At 49.1% G+C, this 15261-nt stretch overlaps 1 protein-coding gene across 2 annotated transcripts in view; it reads left to right on the top strand.

Moving 5' to 3' along the window:
- The first annotated feature begins 283 nt into the window (after positions 1-283).
- LOC138581055 (sulfotransferase 1C2-like) overlaps positions 284-15261 on the top strand; it is a 347674-nt gene continuing 332696 nt past the window's right edge. Inside the window, exon 1 of one of the 2 annotated variants that reach the window (XM_069652096.1) lies at positions 284-376. The gene's annotated coding sequence lies outside the window, so the exon portion shown is untranslated. Of the gene's footprint in view, positions 377-425; positions 548-15261 lie in introns of those variants that run through there. The other variant, XM_069652097.1, reaches the window with a different exon arrangement.

Below are 15261 nucleotides of genomic sequence, written 5' to 3'. Positions count from 1 at the left end.
GTCTACAACATTCACACGCTTAAACAAAGATTCTTTGAAATGCGCATCTGATGTTCCTGTTTTTGCTTAGGATACGGGTGGTACCCGAGGCGTTAGAAGCTTCTACCCCATGGCCACTCCCTTGCGACCTCTCAAACTGCTTCTACAACAGGAACGAGACTTTAGAATGACATAGCATCAAACAAAAATTCCTCTGGCTCTGGGCCCAGTTTCCTGTCGCAGGATTTCCCACTACTTGTCCCGCCCAGAGAGCTCTCCTATTTGCTGCTGATGAATCGGGGCGGGGGAATGGGGCAGAGTACAGTTCTGTAGTGAGTGAAGCAAGTGGGCCAACGGCGCAGTCCTGCTTACAGCCGGAGGTCGGGATAGTGTGAAGGTAAGTGTGAGCGGCAGGCGGGGGAACGGAGCGGGAGATGTAGCCAGGAAAAAAGAAGGGCGGTGAAACAAAAAAAAATGATTGGTTGGTTTCGTACTTGGGTCCCGCTGCGAAAGGGCACGGTTTACCTCTCTGAGCTAAGATAACAGAACGGCACCCGTTTAATGAAAGGTGAGCATGTTTGTGAGCAGATATATGGCCATTTAAAAAGTTACAAATACGGGGCTGGGTATGGCTTTTTGTTCTTTTTTTCCCTTCTTTCTAACGCCATCTCTCGCATGATGTTTTCCTACTGAAGATAAGGAGAGTCCTATGTTAATTGTGGAAAACACGCGTGAATGAGCGCTGCAACATGGTATATGTTATTAAGGAATTCTGCTGCACTTTGTGCCACAGTCTTGCGTCATTGTGTACTCACACGTTGCATAAACCGGGGCTAGTGAAAGTGCACCTTTTCAACAGATCATTAACATAAACATTGACCATAGTTTAAATAAACAAAAATGATAAAGGTGAGGGAGAGACTGTTTAAAAATAAGTTAAATATTTAAGAGATTGTTCGGAGTGTTCGGGCACATTTGGGGGAGTGGTGTCTGTATTTTAAGTGAAGTTTTCCTAACAGCACTGAACCCTAGTAGGCTGTCAATCCAAGGCATAAAATAAGCAGTGTTGCATAGCAATTTGCTATGCAATTCTGTAGGTTTGATAATTAAATTTACATTTGTGTAGCAATGCTAGCCATTTAAGTTTCCATCTTCAATGAAAGCACAGCTCGCCCTACACCTCTGTTGCCCTAAGGCTTCTCTCCACTGTGAGAAACCTGAAGGCGCCCTCACATTTTCTCCCTCTGGATCCTTTGCTCAGGTGGCCAGGGAAAGGCCATCACGCTTAGATCCCGACCCTGGGGGACGACATGCGAGGGATGATCACCTGAGTATGCGGTCTTTGGGGAGTGAAAGGGGGATGTGTGAGGGTAAGACACAGTATGCCCTTTCCAAATTATCCATCACCCTACTCCCCCCAGCCTTTATGGGTCACTACCATTCTTATCCCATTTCCCCCTCTCAATGTCCAACATATACTGTGACGAAGAAGAGGCAACCTAGAGTTAGAAAGATTACCTATGGAAAAAGTACTGTGCAGAGGAAGATGAATGGAGAGGTCTACTACACTACACCACTAGGCTGTCCCTTTATTGAGGTCAGTCAGAGTCATAAAGCAGTTATACACACTTGCACTCTGTGAAATACCACTCCAGCATTGACCAGAAGAAAATGGGTACTAAGGGTCAGGCATGTCCTATTAATTGGCCCACTGAGAGTAAGGCAAGGGAGGCCAAGGACTTGCACCTGAAACCCCTTAACAGGCCTCATGTGTATAAAAGGTGGGGCATTCGGCAGTGCAAGAAGCAGCAGTTGGGAGATCAGAAGGGAGAAGAGGTCAAGTCCTAAAAATTAAAGTGGGGGGACTCATCAACCAACACAATGGGATGTGACATCCCCAGAAATTAGCATATCAAGGTGAAATATGCACATTTCATTAAATTGGCTTTGCATAACCACCCACATTGCACTGGACAAATGACATCTGCCTTTCATAAAATCAACACACACACACAAAACCAGGAGAGGATATTTTCTTCTAATAGTGTTTTTGAAAACGTCAAAAGGCGTGCATGTTTTAAACTTCTAGAACCAATACAAATGTTTTCCCTGTAACTTGCAGTTCCAAAATGGGACATTTCACCTTTAGTTGTTTATTTTCCATCAGGTTATATAGTGCAGTGGTGATTAGTCCGGTTTGCAAACCTGACAACTGTGTTTCCATACCCGAGGTCGGCTTTAGTTCATAAATTCAAATGAGACATTCAATGTGTCTCATTGTAGCTTGGTGGGACTGAGTCCACCCTCTGAAAAAAGTGGGTAGACTCCGTCCCCCCATGTCTACCCTGGACATGAGCCCTGGAAGGGAGGTTGTGTGGCTGAGTCCAGTGGGGATCCCTTCTGACTCCCAAGCCAGTTCTTCCAGGAAAATCCGAGGGAGCTGGGGTTGCTGGATGGACCGTGGAAGCCAGATGACAGGAGGCTGCAGCTGTAGGAGCCCGGAGGATCCAGAGTAGAACGGAACACCTGGACGCTGACCGGGTGTGTAGAAGGGGTTGCAGCGTAGCGAGGGAGCCGTGTCTCCAAGGAGCCGGATTGGGGAGAGTTGCAACCTGCTCGCCGTGTCCAGGCCAGCGCTCCTTCCCCTGAGTTGTGTGCCGGTCCCAGGAGTGTCCGAGGGGCAGGTGGTACCTCGACCAAAATATCCTGATGACACTGCCCACCAGAACCACGCTATGAGGTGTGTTTCGTGAGAGAGTGGGAGAGAGAGAGAAACTCAGTAGCGTGTGGGCTGCTGGAGCAGGAAGAGTGACAGAGCAGCAAAAGGCAAAAGAAAGCAGATGAAAAAAGGTGTGCGAGTGACGAGTGAGCAGAAAAAAGGCAGAAATTGATAATTTTGAAGACCGGAAAGCAAATTGAGGGTGCAAGCGGCCCGAAAGAGAAAAGGAAAAGGTGCAAAGTAAAAAGAAGTGTGCAGGTGTGCACAGCAAAGTAAAATAAGTGTGCAAGAGACACAGCAAAGTAAAAGAAGGGTGCAAGAGGCACGGCAAAGTGGAAAGTGTGCAAGAGGCACGGACAGACGAAGGGTGGGAAAAATAAGGACAGAATGAAAGAGACAAAGGAAGGAAATGATGCCAGAAGAAAAGTACAGTGTAAGGAAAGGGGCTAGAAATAAGAGTGGTCATGCATGGGAGGAGCAAAATCCCTACGTTCTCGAAAGTCTCTGATACTGCCCTGTGTTGACCAAAGGGGGTGTACAGCGCCACTTGATAGAAGGTGGAAAAAAGGGTCCTACTTTGAGAGTGAAGTGGGAGTGCAATCCTCCGAAGTGAATGAAAGGCTTTTGCAAAATCTCACAAGAAGGGACTGTTCTATAAAAGGCGCATCCTGACAAGGTGAAACTTTGGTGTTTTGTGTTTGTAAACTTTCAAGTGAACCTTTATTTGAGACAAGAGGGGCCTAGGCTTGGGGAAGGGATCCTCGAGTCGCCGATAGAAAATTGTGGAAGATATTGTTATAAGTAGAAAGGCCAAGGCTTGGGGAAGGGAACCCTGAGAGGCCTTCAAGGAACTGTGAATTTTCATTTGGAACCAGAAGGGGCCTCAGCTTGGGGAAGGGAACCCTGAGAGGCCCAGAGGAATGGTGAATTAAGTAATTGTGAGCCTTTTTGATACAGAAGGGCCTAAGCTTGGGGAAGGGAACCCTGAGAGGGCCATACAAACTATAAACTGTAAGAAGCTTGGGGAGGGGAACCCCAAGAGAACTGTTGGTGAACTGTTTTGTTTTGTTACAAGAGCCCTGCCCAGAAGATCCAAGGGCACCCTTATGAGTTGAATGGTTGCATACACTTGTGCAACTGGCACTCAAACCCTGAGCGGATCCCATACTCCTTTGACATTCTATCTCATCACTGTGGTGCTTTATATAAGCTACCCTGAAAGTGAAATGGCTGCAAACGACTCTATTGCAGCAAGTTTGCCCAGTTCTCCTACACTATCCTCTCTGCTTAGACTCCTACTTGCTTTTCCTCTTGCACAATGAATACACAAAGCTAACTAGACGTTTACTCAAAGTAGTGATTTATAGTTCCAAATAGTCTATACGCCTACAGACCTGCTGCAATACCGCACACTGTAGGTAGCCTCCAGAGCTCGCTTTATTCCATAGTTATGATAGCATTATATAGGTGCTCCTGCGGGAGAGAGCTGGCCACACTGTTTTTAGATCATATCTATTTATTTTCTGTGTCCATTCATGCAGCTAACATTTTAGAGACACTCCTCTAGTGGTGGCAAAGTATTTTCACCCACTTAGAAGGTTGAGTAGATTTTATGAAGGGCAAGGACCATTGTAGGGGATGTTGGAAGCTTTAAAAAAAATATTTTCTTTGTTTACAGTAAATGTCAAATAAAAGTTTCACTGTTCATGGCAGCCCTCTGGGTGGCAGCAAGTGTGCCAAACAGTGGGTTTGTGGTGACATGCACCATTTTACAGAAAGCGTATTTACATTTTTTTCATCTGTTTCCGTGGATCGAGTCAATTTCTCTTAGGTCAAGTGGGTATTTCTCCTCTGTGAAGGGTGCATTGAGCTGAAACGTGGCTGTAGACCCTTCTGAGTGGGAGAAATTCCATGGAACAGGGTATTTCAACCATGTTCGTTCTCAGTCTTGTTTAATTTGTAAAACCTGGGGTTTCACCCTAAGGTACCAAGGGTAATCCAGACGTGGACCCCTCTTTGCTCAGCTTCACCTCACTGAGGAAACCCAACAAGGCCAAAACATGTCTGGGGTTGCTAATGGTACTCTTGTTCAGAGGAGAATTGGCTAACTTTTTCGGTGCTGGAATGCCCTTCTGGGTGGGACCAGACTGATATGCAAATGGATATTTCTCCTCTGTGAAGAGTGCAGTGAGCTGAAATGTGGTTGTAAACCCTCCTGCGTGGAAGAAATTCCATAGAACAAGGTATTTGATCAATGTTCATTCTCAGAAGTGGGGCTCCCACACTCTTGTTTAAAACGATTTAATATTAGATTAATGGCCTTAGCTTCAGGCGCTTGTGTTTGTGGATCATCTAGATTGTTGTGGCAGTTGACCCTATCCTGCCAGGTTTTACATGATTAGCTCCCCAGTCAGCTTGTCACAGTGAGACACTGATACAGTGACATGCCACATTGCCACATGACCGCAGAGACCGCGATCACATAATCTCTGGCAACTTTCACTTTTACGCAGGTCGGTACTTGTTTTATAATTTGCACTTGCTGCAATGCTACTTTGCTATAATCAAGCAGGGTGAGGTGGTCAAGACAGTGGAGAATGGCACTGCAAACTGAGGGGGAGGAGCGGGGCCAACAGAAGAAAAAGTCACGGGTTGGAGTGGGTCAGTTCTCGGGTGCAAGCTGCAATTGATTAAGGCTGGCCTTACTTTGGAATGTCATGGAGGACTTTCTCCAGCATTTCAGGTTTGCTGGCCTGCCAGCCTGGTGTGCTTCCAGAGAGTATAAGCTCACATGCTAACCTGCCCCATTCCATTTTGGAGATGCTAGTCCACTCCTGGTGCATTTAGCCTCATTACTGAAACAGAGCCTGAGCTGCTTTTGTTTGCATGATGTATTTCATGCTTATCAGCACTGAGTGGCACGTAGCTTTAGTTTAGTTCACATTTATATATCTTGTACATGTGTCAGAATTCTACAATGTGGTAATGCTAAAGTCCCAAATCCTGACCCTTACATGGCTGCCATTTTCAAACTTTTTGTGCTTTCTGCTTGCACATGCAAAAGTGATATTTTGTCTATAAACATGATTTCTGTACATGGCTGATCAGAAAAAAAGATAAGGAAAACCATAGACTATCATTGGTTAAACAAGAACTATGAGAAGTTCACATTATCTCAGGTTATTTTCCTGCTTGTCCAAGTCTTCGAAGCATATTTGAAACATCCTGAGGAAATCTTTCAGGCTCACATGACTTTGCATTCTGATACTTGTAGACTTCCATTCAGGATGGGGAAAATGCAGCTGCAAACATGCATTTCTTGCATGAGATGCTTCTATAATGAGTATCTACACTAGCTGCACCCGTCCTATCTTATGCTGATGTAGGTCTCTCTGTCTTATTCTTGTCTCTATTTAGTTCTCTCTCGCTTTCTTTCCGTGTAGAGGAGAGTCACGCAGTCATGTGCGCATTTGTGAGAGCCACTCTTGGTGTTGCTGTCCACTGCAGGCCCACAGCAAAAAAAGCAAACCCACACCTTGAGGGAAAGCTGTGTTTATTTTCCAAAAGGAGCTGTTAATAGAAAAAATTAATTAGTTTTTACCAACCTTGTGAACTGACTTTTAAAAAATAATTTACAATGTTTATTTCTAAATATCAGTTCCAGTGTTGTAGTCGTTAAAAGAACATTACATTTATCTTAATGAGCAAAGCACATTATCAAAATCTTTTTTAATAAGGTGACATGTGGCTTGAACATATATTGCGGATTCATGAGTCAATATCCCAACTAACAGTCTCACCTTTTCCATCCATAGAGATACAGGGAACGCAACATTAATACCTAACACTTTCCATCAATGTTTCCAAGTCGTTCACAGGTTTCTGACTGACACTACACCAGCCCCACCAGCCTCTGTGTTTTGCCAGACTCACTGCAGCTCAGTCCTATCAACCCTAGCACATTCCCAAGCTCAGAAGCTTCCCAGAGGCCTATGAGGGCCTCTGTCATAACTCAGACCCTGCCTTGTCCTCCTGATTGCAAACACTCCCAATGTGGTATTTGACACACTCTTACCGCACTATGAGTCAACGGCCTAACACATGACGGGCTGTGCCTCATCCCTGTCAGCATTCTAGGGGTACATGCCTGATATTTGGGTGATTGTGCCACCACTGATGTTGCAAAGGGACTGGCACATAGTTTGAACTTGACTGCACCTACCATGACTGACCCTGTGCCATCCCCTCCTGCCTTGCTAAGAGCACTGTAGCAGGGTGAGCTGAGTGTTTTTTTTCTTTCCCTCCACTGCCCCCCTGCCCCACTTAACACAATGTACCATTCAAACCTTGAAGAATGCGAGGGGTGTGAGTTTCTGCAATGATGCAGGTTGCCCATGGCATATTATAGAAGTAATTATACACGGGAAATTGAACCGTGAGTAGCGTGCCTTACACCATCTATGAGATGTTAGCTGGCCTTGAATGCTGTTAAGTTTTTTGAGAATGTGCCTGGAATAGGATGACAGCCATTAGACATGTACGACCTTTTCCATACATATGAAGTCTTAGAATCAATGGATGGCATTGTTGGGACATTTGAAGTAGCTTTTGGTATTTGATAGCAGCAATTAGGCATGCAATGGTGGGAACTCCCTTTGGTGCCTTTCACTATGTATATGAAACCTTAACTTGCTGTAAAAGGCTTTGTTGGGGCATTTGAGTCTTCACTTTGCATATCATGGCATTAATTAGACATGAGGCGGAGGAGCACATGGCAGGGACTTATTGCTCTTGATGGCATTACTAGGCTATTGGAGGTTGAACTTGGTTGGCATACAGTGGCAGCATTTACCCAAGTATAACTTTCTGGCCCCTAGTACAGGGGCCCAAGTCCACGATAAGGGCAGCCCAACTACCAGAACAACTAAACCCAATACCAACCGCTACCCCACCTACACATCACATACTCTAGTATATATAGTGTACATTATTGCCATTATTTTTCTTTTATGTAACCTATCTTTCAGTTAGTCAAAGGGGTGTCTGGGAGTCTCTCAGTTAGGTTTGTGGTTTCTTGGAAACCCGGGCTCCAGGGACCTGCCCCACATATCAAATGTAGTAAAAAGATTTCACCAGGATAATCTAATTTGGTAAAAGGAGGGAGCTGGGATATCTGTCTAGGATTCCTCATGTCCCATTTTACAATTTGATTTGACAACAGGCTACATCTGTTCCCATCTCTTCCATCCCATTTAATGTGTATTTTTAGGCCAACGTGAAGAGGTGGAGTATCAAAATAATTAATTGGTAGAGCAGAGTCAGGTGGTCTGGCTTTACTCAAAGAGCCAAACACTTGCTAGCACTGCAAAATACCCAAACCTGGCTCCCTGCCTCCCCTCCACACTACACAAAAGCCAGCACTGGCATCCTGTCTACCCTCTTCTCCCCCACTACATAAGAACCTCACTTGGCATACTATCTTCCCACTAGTCTGCATTATATAAAAGGTTAATATTTGTTCATGGGGTAACACTCTAGATTATAAACTCATATTCATGAGACTTGCCCTGCAGACAGTTAAGGAAAACAAGTCAAATTATTGGTATTGGTATTTGTAAAGCGCCTATACACAGGCAAGTGTTTCAAAGCGCTCAAAGAGGATGGGAAACTAGGGGGAAAATAACAGTCGCTCAGAGCCCTTGAAATTCTGAGACGATAAATATCTGTACAGGCAGAGGAAGTGCATATAATACATTTAACAGTTGAGACACAGCAATAGGCAATTAAGGGATGAGGACAAGGGAGAACAGACAGACGATCTTCAAGCATGATGCATTCAGATCGTGCAACTGCGCCGACGGTCACAGAGAGGGGGAGGTCCAAGTGCACCCATTCGGTGGAGACTGAGGTAAGTGCAGTGAGAGCCACTCTCATGGGTTATTTCTCAAGTGTAGTGAGGGTGGGTGGGGTGCAGGACCTTGAGACAAGTGTGAGAGAGAACTGGCGTGGGTGCCCGGGACCTGTGAGACTCTAATGTACACCAGGCAGCCGTCAGCAAGCTGTAAGGAAGAGGAGGGAAAGAGCCGAGAGCTAGGTTAGCAGGGTAGAGGGAGAGGGAATGTAGAGGAGAAGAGGAAGGTCTTGAGGAGATCAGGCTCAAGACAGAGCGCAACAGGGAGGCTATTCCAGAGGGAGGCACCTGCTGAGGATAAGGATCTCCCTCCAAATCTCTGCTTGGAGAACCGGCTCACTCGCAGAAGGTTGGAGGTAGATGAGTTAAGGGCTCGTGAGAGACAGTATTTGGGTAGGCAACGTTGCAGGTAGGTAGGCCCCAGGCAGCCTTGTGGACAATGCAGAGGGTCTTGAACTTATTCCTTGCAGCCAAGGGAGCCAGTGAAGGGATTTTAGCATCGCAGAGATGTGGTCCCTGGGCTTGAGGCAAAGGATAAGTCTTGCGGTTTTGTTCTGGAGGAGTTGCAGAGGGCGCAGGGAGGTTGAGGAAAAGCCTGTTGCAATTTTCCAGCTTAGAGAGAACTAGGGCCCTGAAGACATTGAGCCACTGGGGGAAAGTGAGAAAAGGTAGAGTACCTCTGAGGAGGTGTAGCTGATAGTTAGACTTTTTAGAGATGTCCGAAATGTGAGAGGAGAAGGAGAGAGTGGAGTCGAAGATGACCCCAAGGTTTTTAGCCTTGCAGGTTGGTGCGGGCACAGGCCTAAGGGAGGTCAGCCAGAGTGAAAGTGGGAAAGCGGGAGCAGAGGTCTCAATGCGAACAATCTCAGTCTTGCTGGCGTTGAGGCAGAGGTTGTTTGCAGCACACCATGACTAAATAGTGGACAGACAGTCAGATATGAGCAAGGAGGAGGAGGCGGAGGCTGAGGGTAGCCTGAAACATAGTTGCGTGTCATTCGCATAACAGTGAAAGTTAGAGGTGAAAGTGGCAATCACACGTGCCAAGGCAGCCATATAGACGTTGAAGAACCAGGGGATAGGTTAGATCCCTGGCGAACGCCACAGATTGAGAGAGCGATAGTCGAAAGAAAGGCTCAAAGTTCCACCTGGGATGGGCAGTCGGATAGAAAGGAGCTTAACCATGCCAGATCATGACCTGTGATTACCAGGGTGTCACGTAGACGTGCAATCAGGATGTTGTCGTTAACCGTGTCAAAGGCAGAGCAGAGGTCGAGGAGAATGAGGACAGAGGGAGTGTTAGTGTCAAGGATTGAGAGCAGATCTTCATAGGTGTTCAGAAGAGCAGTTTCTGTGCCTCTGGATGCTCTAAAGCCAGACCGATGGTCACTGAAGCAACCAATAGGTTCAGTGTGGAGGGTCAGCTGAGAGATAGCCAACTTCTCCAGGAGTTTGCACAGGAAAGGAGTGATAGAGATAGGGCAGTAGTTTGCCGGTATAGAGGGGTCAGCAGAGGGTTTCTTGAGCAGAGGGTGCACAAGGGAGTGCTTAAGAGCAGTTGGGAAAACTCCAGTGGAAAATGAGAGATTGCAGAGATCAGCCAAGGCTGGGGCGAGGGAGTCAATGTTGTCCCTAATGGTTTTGGAAGGGCAGGAGTCCACCTGTTTGGATGAAGCCTTCATAGACCGGACTTGTCTGGCAACATCATTGGGTGTGATGGGTGAGAAAGAAGAGAGGGGAAGTGGATGGGGTGGCTAAGGGAGGCTGCAGGGTTGGTGTATGCTGAGGTGTGGAAGAGAGGGAAAAAGGATGTCTTGGGTTTTTGTGATGAAGTGTGAAGCCAGGGCTGAGCAGAGGTCCTGGGTTGGTGTGACAGACTAAGAGGCTGCTGCAGGATTGGCCAGTTCCTTGCAGAAAAGTTGGTCTGTGTTGCTTGATGCCGCAGGGATGCGGCTTGAATAAAGACTCTTTTCTTAGAGCAGATGCAGAGTCGATATTGCCTTTTGAAGGAGGTGGCAGGCCAGTTTGTCAGATGGTTCTCAGGATCACAAAATGTGTGAAATGTGGAAGGCAGGGATCGAAGCCCTAGCTTCCTGGCCACAATTTCGGATTTAGACACGCAGGGGAGAATTCATCTTCTCCTATTCAATCTGCAATATTAAAACCAACAAAGCACTGTCTGCAAAGTTATTTTTCAAGGGCAAAACTAGTAAACTGTTCAATACCTATGGCGTTCAAAGCAGCAAGTTGCATGATAAAGTAACTTGCCAAAATATTTAAGCATGTTCATAAAGCAAGAATACACTTCATCAGAAAAAATAAAGGGTTGAGCCAGTGCCACAATGTAGCGCAGTTGCATGAAGTTAGGCACAGATCTCCGCAAAAGTCACTCAATCTGATGACTATGACAAGGTCAGGAATCGGACCTTGCCAAAAGGGGATGGTGACCACTCAACCCGGAGAGGCCTACCATGGTGGAAGCCAGAGTCATTCCTCCCCCAGAGGGGAAAGGTGGTAGTTGGGAGGACCCAGTTCCTTTCCCCTACCTCAGTGACTGCATGAGTATTAACAGGATCACGGTAAATCACCCTGTACCTCCTGAATACATTGCCGGACATTTTTTTTCTGCCTTTCAGATCACCATCACACAGCTGGGATCTGGGCAGACCGCCTGCAAGACTGCAACCGACCAACAATTCTAGCCATCCCAGGATGGATTTAGGTTTGCCCATAACGGAAAACTTAGCAGCGAAAAGACTGTAGCTAACTTGACTGTTACGGTCAAACAACCCAAATTAAATTCCTCCCCAAGTATACCCTACAAATACACCCCCCTGCCTTACTTACCTTTTGGCGGCACACCTCAATGTGTGCTGGCAACACTGATTCCCTTCACTTATGTGCTTGGGAACCGGAGCCGCAGGGTCCTTTCCCTTTTTTTCTACTAATTTTATTCCCCTATGTGGGGGACACCCACGCAGCCCCCGTTCCCATTATAGCAAGCAAGGGGAGCTGGGGACAACCCCGCAACCCCTGTTCCCCTTGGTCTCTATAATAGTCATGTATGGCATATTTGAATGAATATTTGGTTGTACAGGATTTGCATACAGCCTAAATTCGATTAAATATAACATACAGTTTTTTTTTTCTCAATCTTTTCTGGTATTTCCTCCCAGGATTACTGCAAGCAGTAACTGCTAGACCAGATGATAGGAAGCATGCCCCGCTGCCTGGGACGCCGCTCACCTGCTGAACTGAGTGCAGCAAGCTAACAGCCACAAAAGATCCTTTTTCGAACAGTCAGGTCAGCCAGCCATTGTTACAGCATGGTGGCCCTGCACTGAAGAAAGGGGTAGCATTTGTGAACTTTGATAACACTGACACCTCCCAAGCGCCGAACTCCCCGGCGCTAATAGCGCCGGATCACGAGTTTGGCGGTAATGTAATTCCTCATTCCCCATTGAGCCCATTCGGGAATGCCCCATTCCCCATTGGGCTCAATGGGGAAAATTTCCACTCTTACCGCCGGCGGATTTCCCGCCGCGGTAATAGCGCAAATGTTCGGCGGATTTCCCCCCAGCCAAGAGCTGGGGCGAAATCCGCCGAAGTCCTGATTGGGCGGTCCCTTAAATCCGGCGGTAATAGCGCGACCGCCGGATTTAAGGGTTACCGCCAAAGTCGTGTATGTTGGATTGCATGTGTGACTTTTGTTGGCCAGAGAAGAGTGCTCTGGACAATACAAAATAATTTAAAAAAACATAGGGGGACAGTCAGAGTTTGGTGCCAATGGTAAAATCAGTAATACTAGCAGTATTTCATGAGAATACCGACAACAGTATTTTAGTCCTTTTTTTACCTCCAACTAAGAGGTGGAGTTAGAAAGCCAAATTGCTACGCATTTTCTAACCCTTTCTATAGACTGGAAGTTCAGGTGCTTCTTTTTAATAAAGTGAAAACAGATTTTACAAAGGGCGATGGTAAGTGGGTGAAAAGGTGGGCATCTTTAATCCCCCACATTTTACCCTGTAATTCATAGAAGGGTTAGAATGGACCCTTTGTGCATTAAAGATACAGTAGTAGTATGAGCCACTATTGTACATACTCCATTTCCACCTTCACAATGAAGGTGGAAATGGTTGCATTTAAAAAAAAAATCTTTTTATGTTATCTAGGGTTGGTATTTATAAAAAAAAACATGTATTCCAAAAAATACCACCTCTACTGGTGGTAAACTCTGTGTTGGATGGATTTTTACAAATGTCACTGGCAGTGGTCGTAGCTTTCTCCAGCATGATTTCATAACAGTATCTGCCCAACTCTGAATGGCCCCTTAGTTTGTAGTATACCGATAATAAAACCTGAATTGTATATCTTTGTGTTTTTAAACGGTGGCCAAAAGCGAGTACCAGAAACGATGTAAAAGCAAGTTCTATAACCACCATATCACAACATCCATGGGTGCTCGTAAACTCTTTGTATAGTGAACGCATCAGTTATCAAGAAATGCAAAGGGGAAGCATTTTTCGGGTGTATGCACTTAGTGTAAAGTGCCTGACTTTGCCTTATCCGATTAATGGGATATGTCCAGTACTATGTGAGAGAGTTAGTCTGGTTACTGGCAGTCACCCTCTTCCTCGGCCCAGTGTTTGGCTAAAAAAAGGTGGGGGAGTTGGGATCTCTGAGTATCCTAAAAAATAGGATGGGGTAGATGTACAAAAAAGGGGGGGAATACTGCATCCCACCATCGGCTGCCTCACCCTCACTCCCCGAAGACACCTCACCCAGGTGATCATCCCGCTCTGGTCCACCTGCAGGGTCTGGATCCAAAGGCGATGGCCATGCCCTTGCCACCTGAGAGAGAGATACCCGGGGACTAGCGGGTGAGACAGGGACCGCGTTGTGGCTTGCGGTAGGCACACCCGCGCTGGGGCTAGCTAGCGCCACCCGACCCCGTCCACTCTGATCAGACCACTGGGGAAGCTGCCAGGCTGATCGGCCTTCGCTCTGCTCGGAGGGGAGAGCCGCCCACGCGGGGGCGGGGGCCCTCCCCGAAGACGGGGGCATACCCTCGACACGTTCCCATGGCGGGTGGAAGCGAATTGCTTGAAACAACAGCCGAGGCTGGCCAAGCAGTCAACCCTAGACGGACCAAGTGCGCCAAATCAATCGCATGGAGTGCTCGTGAAAGAGCGCCCCCAGCAGGCCAGTCTCTGCTGGGGCGCTGCGCGGGGCACGGTCCCCCGGCCGGCCGGGCCCGGGGAGGTGCAGTGGTTTCGCCCCGGAGCCCGGGCCGGGCAGCCAGCGGCGAAAAATATTTTGTATGACGCGCAGACAGGTCCCACTGCCCCCTCTCTATAGTAATCTGCAGGAAGGTGACTGAGCTTTCTTGTAAAGCGCGCGCCCGGAGCGACAGAGGGGGACCTCTCGGCGAAACCGCCCGGGCTCCTTATAGACCTAACTGGAGACGGATTTCAGATTGACGCCCATCCGGACTTCCAGAGCGGCCCGGCCATCTGGTCCTTGCAGTCGTTCCTATGGCCCACCACCAGATGGCCGGCCTCGGAGAGCGGCCATCTGGTAGGGCCATGCATTCCAATGGGCCTGGATGGGAAGTGCTCTGTGGGCCCCGGACCCGCCTGGCAAAGAACCGAGGGCCGGCAGGTGCCCAAGGGCAGGCATGGGCCAGCACCAGCAGGGCCTCCTCGAGCTGCGGCCAGGCCGCCTCAGAGCTTTTCTCCTGCCACATTAGAGCTTTTCCCTGCGGGGAGGGACGGGGACCTCGCCGGGCGTGGGGACCTTTGTAGGACACAAGGCCGAGTTGCAGCAGCCCCCGGCCACCTCCCTGGAGCTCTGGCCCGGGCCGCCATAGAGCTCCCCCTCCGCATTGGAGCTTCTCCCGCCGGGGAGGCACGGGAACCGCCGCCGCCGCTGGGCCCGGGGGGACGGGCGCCCAAGGCCGGGTGGCAGCAGCCCGGCCTTGGGCGCCTGCCTGGAGCTCTGGCCCGGGCCGCCTTGGAGCCTCCCCACTCCGCATTAGAGCTTCTCCCTCTGGGGAGGGACGGGGACCCCTCTGGGGCTCCCCAGGGGCCCGCCAGGCAGGTCCGGGGGTCGGTCGACAGGCGCCCAAGGCCGGGGTGGTTGCCGCAGCCTGGAGCCCCGGCCCGGGCCGCCTTAGAGCCTCCCCCACTCCGCATTAGAGCTTCTCCCTCCGGGGAGGGACGGGGACGCCGCCGGGGCTCCCCGGGAACCGCCGCCAGGCCCGGGGGACGGGATCGACGCGGCGCCCAAGGCCGGGGTTGTTGCAGCAGCCTGGAGCCCTGGCCCGGGCCGCCTTGGAGCCTCCCCCACTCCGCATTAGAGCTTCTCCCTCCGGGGAGGGACGGGGACGCCGCCGGGGCTCCCCGGGAACCGCCGCAGGGCCCGGGGGACGGGATCGACGCGGCGCCTAAGGCCGTGGCTGTTGCAGCAGCCTGGAGCCCCTGGCATGGGCCGCCTTAGAGCCTCACCCACTCCGCATTAGAGCTTCTCCCTCCGGCCAGGGACGGGGACGCCGCCGGGGCTCCCCGGCACCACCGCCGGGCTTGGGGGGCGGGGGGCTGGTTAACCACTCGCGAGGCAGGCACGCAAGGCCAGGGGCCAGCCCTGACCAGCGCTG

Source organism: Ambystoma mexicanum, chromosome 3p (genome assembly GCF_040938575.1).
Source record: "Ambystoma mexicanum isolate Mex_15411 chromosome 3p, UKY_AmexF1_1, whole genome shotgun sequence".
Classification (NCBI taxonomy): domain Eukaryota; kingdom Metazoa; phylum Chordata; class Amphibia; order Caudata; family Ambystomatidae; genus Ambystoma; species Ambystoma mexicanum.
Note: the sequence above shows the minus strand (reverse complement) of the source record. Positions and strands in the feature narration are given on the sequence as shown.